Source organism: Octodon degus, unplaced genomic scaffold, assembly GCF_000260255.1.
Source record: "Octodon degus isolate 3935 unplaced genomic scaffold, OctDeg1.0 scaffold00256, whole genome shotgun sequence".
Classification (NCBI taxonomy): Eukaryota; Metazoa; Chordata; class Mammalia; order Rodentia; family Octodontidae; genus Octodon; species Octodon degus.
Genome location: NW_004524832.1, coordinates 1,677,666 through 1,685,938, shown reverse-complemented (window position 1 = coordinate 1,685,938; position 8,273 = coordinate 1,677,666).

The window sequence follows — 8,273 nt, the reverse complement described above, 5'->3', positions numbered from 1 at the left end:
AGAGAAGAGAAGGAGAAGGAGAAGGAGAAGGAGAAGGAGAAGGAGAAGGAGAAGGAGAAGGAGAAGGAGAAGGAGAAGGAGAAGGAGAAGGAGGAAGAAATTTAAATACATCAGAACGACTGACCTGGCCACTGAGGCCCCACACATTGTCCATCGGAAGCCGTGGCCTATAATTTAAGGCATGGGTTAGATTGTGGATTCTCAAGAAAGATGATGCAGCTCAGCAACTACAATAAAAATTGAAGAAATCTGTGTTATTTTGCTCTGTATGAAAGATACGATCTTTTATTTTTCTTCATTTGATCATGCTAAGTGAAGACAAGGCCCCACAAATTGCATGAGTAATTCCTGTCAAATGTCAGAAACTTTTTGCAACCTTGTGCCTTGTACTCACTGATGTCATTGATTGTACTTCATCCCAGTGAGGTGGCTATGACTGTGCTTTGGGATTTATTCTAAGTAGTCAGGAAATGAGAGAAATGAACAAGAAAACCTAAGGGAAAACAAACACATTAATTAAAATAGGCCCTTAAGATAGTTCTTAGGCCTTACTGCTGGGGATAAAAAGCAAAAAAAAAAAGGTCTATGTATATTTATCTTTGGATCCTTTAAAAATACAGATTACATGTGAAATGTGGTTAGCACAAAAGAATTAAAAGATTAGTGTACCTGGATGGGATTTCCTATCTGTTCCCCTGATGTTCACCTGGGCCTGTGAGGTCTACCTCTAAAGAGCTCTTTTCCTTCTAGACATCAAGCTAAAAATCCTTTTTTGCAGAACCGGGGATTGAACTCAGGCCCTTGCGCTTGCCAGGGAAGCGCTTATTCCACTGAGCCATCTCCCTGGCCCCCAAAGATAAAGACAAAGCTGAGGAAAAGCATTTCAGAGTGCTCAATGTTTCTTCCTTTTTTCTTTTTTCTTTTTTTTTTAGCGGAACCGGGGATTGAACTCAGATCCTTCATTTGCCAGTCAAGCACTTATCCTACTGAGCCATCTCCCTGGCCCCTAAAATCCTTCATGTTTATTGTCTAAGGTTATCTCTCTTTCTAGTAACAAACTGGAGGATATTGCTCTGAACATCCGTGTTTCAGGTACTTCTTAGGTAGCAGTGAAATGACTCTTTGCCTACACTTGCCAGACTCAAGCCTAATAAAACAAACACTCAAATGTTCAGTAAGCCCATTAAAGACATTCATTTTGTATAGTAATCTTAAAATCCATGTTAAACCAATAAAGAACTATCACTTTTACTATGTCAAATTTCCAAAGATTGTTTGTCAGACAATGCCTAACGATGAAGGGTATGTGGAAAGACTCGCTATGTTTTGGGGAAAAATTAAGGCTCTTCAGATCAATTAGATCAAATGTACCACTAAAGTCTTAAAGTATTCATTTTCTCTTACCAAAAGTTTTTACTGAGTATCTTCTCTATTAAAGATTGGAAATTACATTCTGTCAGTGGGCAGGCATTAGATGGATAGTAATTACAAGTACAATGAGTCCTGTGAAAGAGAAATTGAAAGGACACAAAATTAAGGAATTTGTCCTGATATAGTAAGCAGAATTATGCAACAAAAGCTGGGAATGGTGGCAAATGCCTGTAATCCCAGCACTCGGGGAGGCTGAAGCATGAGGATTACAAATTCGAAACCATGGTGAATTTAGTGACACCTTGCCTCAAACAAAACAAAACAAAAAAACTCAAAATGGCTGAGGATGTAGTTCAGAGCAAAAGATTTGGGTTCAATATCTAGGACAAAGGAGGAGAAAGAGGAGGAGGAAGAGGAGAAAGAGGAGAAGGAAGCGTTATTCAGTAAGATATAATTAAAATATTAGAGATTACTTAAAAGTTCACAGGCAGTGAATTAAATCAAGCCATGATATATCCATGCAAAAAATAATATTGTGATATTATGATAGGTAATGTAGATAATGTAATCATTATCTATTGCAAACATGTGCTAATAAAATTTTTAAAAATATGGTGGCATTAACAAACAGAAAACTAATCAATGATATATTATAAATGTTGATAATATACTGATAAATGGAAAATATATAAATAGGGTATTTGATATGATTCAATTTTGTAAATATGAAATTAACCAAAGTATAACTTATTTACCTATGTATCTTTATTCCTATCTATTAATATATTTGTTAAATATGCCAGCAAAATGTGTGAATAATAATTTTTGGCTGGGGATATCATACCAATGTTTTTTCTTTATGCTCATCTTTAAGGACACTCTTAAAGTAATGAAAACAATGTGTATGTATTGGATGCAGATAACTGATATTTGAGAGAGAAACTAACAAACATTAATGAGCTACTCTTTTAAATTATCTAAAACTCTGTCCTTCACTGACAGTCTTATGGAAAACCCACTACTATTATGGACTACTGGACTATATGGGGATATTTTGCTGCATTCATGCACCTACAGTATTTAAATGACAATGGAATGCCCTTCCCTGACAAAACTAACCAAAAAAGGGGGATACAAATGAACAGCCATTTCATATCTGTATACTCAAAATAGTTAGTATAGATATACAGCTGCATTCTCTTAATTCAGTGAATAGAGAGGTTTGTTCTAATAGTGTTTGAGACAGGATATTAGGTTGCATCTTGTACAATGAACAACCACTAAAACAACAATATACAATGTATTAATTATTGAAGATGTGCTAGTAATCGGTTTTGAAATTGTCTCATTGCTATTTGTTTCTCAATTAAAAAAAAATTATTTTTTATTTTTTTACAGAACCGGGGATTGAACTCAGGCCCTTGTGTTTGCCAGGGAAGCACTTATTCCACTGAGCCATCTCCCTGGCCCCTCTCAATAAAAAAAAAAAAAAAAAAAAAAAATTAAAAAAAATAAAACTCTGTCCTTTTAAGTGTTTTTTTGTTTTTTTGTTTTTGGTAGAACCAGGGATTGAACTCAGGCCCTTGTATTTGTCAAGGAAGTGTTTATTCCACTGAGCCATCTCTCCGGCCTCCTACTCTGTCCTTTTAAATTAGATCGATAGACTGCAATTTTGTTGAAATACATTATTTTACTGCCCCGCAGAAATGCTGTTATGTAGTTATAATTACAAATTGAATTCTTAGCTTTTATTAAGATGATAGGAAGAACATTTTCTCAATCTTTTCCAACACTAGAGTTAAGACTTTGGCCCTTATGTTACCACTTGATGTCAAGAAAAAGTTTACTGGTGTAGCTCAGTGGCACAGTGCCTGCCTGGCAAGTGTGATGTCCTGAGTTCAAATTCCAGTGGATATTAAAAAAAAAAAACAAAACCTTTAATTTTTAGTGTGCCCTTTTTCATACATGGATTTTTTTCCCCCCAGAACCAGGGATTGAACTCTGGTCCTTGTGCTTGCCAGGGAAATGCTTATTCTACTGAGCCATATCCCCAGCCCCAAAGATTTGAGTTATTATTTATTGATATGATCCATTTCCATTGAAACATATAAATTTGTGACTTGCAGTGGTTTTTGTTTTGTTTTGTTTTGTGTGGTACCAGAAATTGAACTGAGGACCCTGCACTTGCCAGGCAGGCACTTATTCTACAGAGCTATCTCCCCATACATGGATTTTAGAACACATCTTATTTCCCTTACTGGTTTGCCTGCTTGGGATATTAGATTTAAACTAAGTGATTAATGTTAATGTAAAGATCTGCCCACCAATCTGCTACAATTAGGGTTTATCATATGTGTTTTTTAAACTTTTTATTTCCATTTTCTTTTTTTGGTGGAACCAGGGATTGAACTCAGGCCCTTGCTCTTGCCAGGGAAGCACTTATTCTGCTGAACCATCTCCCTGGCCCCTAAACTTATTATTATCATAAATATTTCTTTACTGTACTGGGAATTGGACCCAGGGCCTTTATGGGGTGCTACAGCCTCAGCTCCACCTTTATATTTTTGAGACAGGTTCTTGTGAAATTGCTGCATTACTCAGATGGGTTTTAGATTTATGATCCTCTGTCTCAGCTTCCCAATGTGAAGTTCTACCCCTTAAGGTATGGATTTCTTTCTTTCTTTCTTTCTTTCTTTCTTTCTTTCTTTCTTTCTTTCTTTCTTTCTTCTTTCTTGTACTGGGTATCGAACTCAGGACTTTGTGTTTGCCAGGCACCACTTAAGCCATTGAGCCATCTCCCCAGCAAGTTCTACCCTTTAAACTGCTGCTCATTTTAAATATTTAAAACTCTTCTGTCTTAAGTCTCTAGTAGGCAAGTTACCTCAAATTAGTTTTAGTTCAAGACTGACGTGTACAGCACAGCAATTTTACATGTTGTAAAGTAGGAAAAATGAAAATTAGTATTGGCTGTCCTTCGTGAATGTGTATATTATTAAAGTTTTGAAACAGTTGCGCTTTTAGCAGTAAAAATGTTTTTTCTTTTGTGTGGGTAGCAAAAACACTAACTTTAGCTCAGCCTATGTGAGTTACAATAGGTTCTAAATTTAATTTTTACTATAACTTTATCATTCTATTGGTTAACTACTGATCAAAAAACAAAAGCCTTTCAGTCATCTTATTGTTTTGAATAGTGTAAACCAATGAAACACATTTTCTTATCATAAAAAGAACATTGTACAAACATTTGAAATTTTGAAGTCCACACAAAACTCATTCTAGCTTTTGAAAAAAGCCATGGCTCCTTCTTTCTACTACTTTTGTGAGAAGACCTTAACCTTAAGAATGCAAAGAGATGAAATAGAGATGAAATTTCCTGCTCTCCTAATGACTGGGGGCTGAGTGTTTAAGTGACTCTTTCCGTCCCTCAGGGTGATTGCTATAGGTCAGATTTGAGGTCACTGGCTGGAAAGTTACAAACAAAGTCATAGTTTTGGCCAAGGAATAGTAAACTTGGACTCCAGACAAAGTCAAAGCTTCCCCAGTGATGAAAGGAAAAAAAAAAGTCAATCCTCTCCTTTGAACACAAACACTGGCTATAGTCAACCACTGGGTGGGTAGTGTGAGAACAATGAATGAGTGTAGCTTGGGTATCTATTAGTCAGAGTGACTTTACAACATTTAAAAATAAAATATTTGAACATAACATCATTAAGCCTTTTGCTGTCTTGGGAAGCTGCATGTGTATTTTTCTTAAACCAAAGGCTGAAAGTTCATAGTTATTCGTCTCTCCTTTATAATATCTAAATCATTATTATTGAACAGAGATTTTTTTTTTTTTTTTTTTTTTTTTTTTTAACCAGGGATCGAACTCAGGACCTCACACTTGCCAGGCAGGCGCTTATGCCATGGAGTATAAGCTCAGAGATTTCCTACCTCAGAGATTTTTTCAAATAACACATTTTGTATTTACCATCTTATAAAATTCTCCTGGTCCTAATTATTTTAGAATTCACCTTTGTATTTATATTTCTCCTTAGAGTTAGATAATTATTTGAGAACAGAAGTAATGTGAATGCTCATGATTTGGCTGAGAGCTAGGTACTTATGACAGTGTGTGTGTTGGGTGGGGGTCTGGAGCAACTTGAGACAACTGTGTCGATGACCTCTTCTTTTTTTTAGATGATGACCACTTCTTGGAATTAATATTACTTCTTAGGCAGACTTTGGCAGAACTCAATTAGCATTTCCTGCAATAGCTCCTCTTCAGAGTTTGAAAAGTAAATAGTTAACAGTAATATCTGGCTAGTGTGAATTATTTTATTTTTTGAGACAGGGTCTCTTTAAGCAGTTCAGGCTGACCTGGTGCCCACTTTTGTAGCCCCAGGCTGATCTCAAGCTTGCAGCAATCCTCCTGTCTCTACGTCCTGAGTGCTGGGATTACAGGTGTGTGCCACCATGCCTGGTTCCTCAATTATTTTGCTGCTCATAGCTGCTCTTCAAATTTCTGGATACTATTTGTTATGGTCAGATCATGAATGGTCTCCCAAATTATGTACTTAGAAGTAGGGCTTCTGGAGGGTAGTTGGACCACGGGGACACTGTTGAGTTCATCTACCTCGGGGTTCAGCCACTGTGTGCTGTTGGGATGTGGGATGGGTCACTGGGGCTGACCTGGAAGGGCACAACTCCCCCAGTGGCTCCTCCCTTTTCTCTCTGCTTCCTGGGTGCCATGCCATGAGCTTCCCTCCACCAGACCCTTCTTCCACATGGGTTTCTACTTCAGAGGCAGCTGAGCATAGACTGAAATTTCTGAACCTGAGTCAAAATAAGGGTCTCCTCCTTTAAATTGTGGGTGTTGGGTATTTTGTCCCAGCAAGTGACTAAGGCAATACTGTTACAACATATCATGACTTAGATTTTATTCCCCAGCAATTGGAATGTTCAGGTTTCATAACTCAGAGTTGGAGCCCTGTGGTAGCAGGAAGTATTCTCAGCTACAGGAACATCTGGAAATGAGGTAATTAATTCAGCTGATTTTCAGTGAAGATGAAAGTCCTTTCTGAAGACACAGGTCAGAATTTATGGGACTCATGACATACTATCCCACTTGTATGGGTATCTGAGAAAACAGCAGAAGCAGAAAACTCACACTCACCTTCCTCCAGGGCTCCCTGAAGCAGGTACAAGACCCTCATTGGAAAGGTGCCCTTTCTATGCAGGGAGGAAGGGCTTAGTCCCTGTTATCTCTGATGACAGGAACTCAGAGTCTGAACAAAGATGACCTCACCTTTATTGCCTTTCAATTGTACTCCCTGTGTCTAATCATTATTTACAACTGTCTACTTCTTTATCTGACTTAGCATGAAAAATATACAGCCTTCCACATTTCTTCAGTTTTTCTCTCATCTCTTATGTTACATAATGCTTACGTTACATAAATTCATGTTTTTCTTTCACTGATCTCTGCATTTTCCAAAGCAAGTAGTTACATAAAGGGAAACCTTTCCTTTCAGCCACCTGGTGGGCTTCCTCTCCATGTAAGTTTCTTTTTTTTTTTCCTTTTCTTTTTTTTTTTTTTTTTTTTTTTGGTGGAACAGGGTTTGAACTCAGGCCCTTGTGCTTGCCAGGCAAGCACATAATCTACTGAGCCATCTCCTCGCTGGCTCCCTCTCTGGACTTCCATTTGTTGACAATCTACTTCAGGCAAAGCCCTTTCATAGAGGCTTCAGCCATGAGCCTACCAAGGGAAAGGAATCAATATTTTTGCTCCCCTCAGAATACATACCAGCCTGGAGAAAAGAGTAGGCTTGGTCCCTAAAAATGTACTCAGACTGTCTCCCTCTAAAGGACAAATCCACTTAATCATTTGCGTTAATCATATTTACAGAAGAACTTCTGGTCTCAAAACTTGTCTACATCTGCTACCTCTTCCCTGAGTCTTCCCAGGGAAGAGGTCAAAGCACTTAGTCTTACTGGGCCTTGCCACTTTCTACTAGTTTTCTGTCATTCACACTCCCAGTCTTATCTCCCTCTCTGTATCAGGGAAGACAGCATCTGAGTTACCACCTCAGCGCAGCACTAACCAGTGCTTTGCACACAGTAGGCTCAATATATGGAAATTCTCTGCAAGGATATTTTGCTCATCAGTAACTGTTATAGACTACTGAAAGTACCTGTTATAGTTTATTGAAAGTCATAAAAATGCAATTTACTTCCATATTGTAGTTTGGGCATTTCAGAAAATCATACTCTCTTCAGGAAGTGTGTAACAATTTAGCTAGGGCAAGCCCCAGCTCCGGGTTTAAAGACTTTAATCCGCTTCCACCACAAGGGCTAAGGCGGCCTTTGGCTCTCTGGGTTGTCTCAAGGAAGTTGCTGCATAAAGGGAAGCCTCTCCTCTCCACCCGGTGGGCTCCTTGCATTGACTTCTTTTTCTCCTTTTTGGTATTCTACATCAGGCTCAGCGAGTTCTCTAATTGTACTGTTTGCGCCCCACGAATAGCTCTCATTCTTTGGGTGACTCTGGAGATTTTCAAAATCGGGCAGCGGAATCCTGCCTTGCTTCCTATCCTTTTGCTTCCGTGGACTCCTAACAGTATGGGTTTCTAAACAGTTTCTCTGCTTTGAAGTGCCTGGAAGGAAAACATAGGGGTCAGAAAGTGGCATTTAAACTTGTAAGAGTAGAACCGCTGCTGGCAGCAGGGCAGGAACTCCACAGTGCGGGGACCAGCGGGGCTGTGGTGGCGGGATCTGCACATCTGGGCAATCGCGGGCGCACAGCCGAGGGGCTCAGGGCCAGGCCCGCGCCCGCTGCCGAGGTACTGCACCCCGGCCGGGGTCGCGCGTGCGTGCTGGGACCGGGCCGCAGCCTGCCAGCACCCCCAACCGCGGGCGCGTGGGGG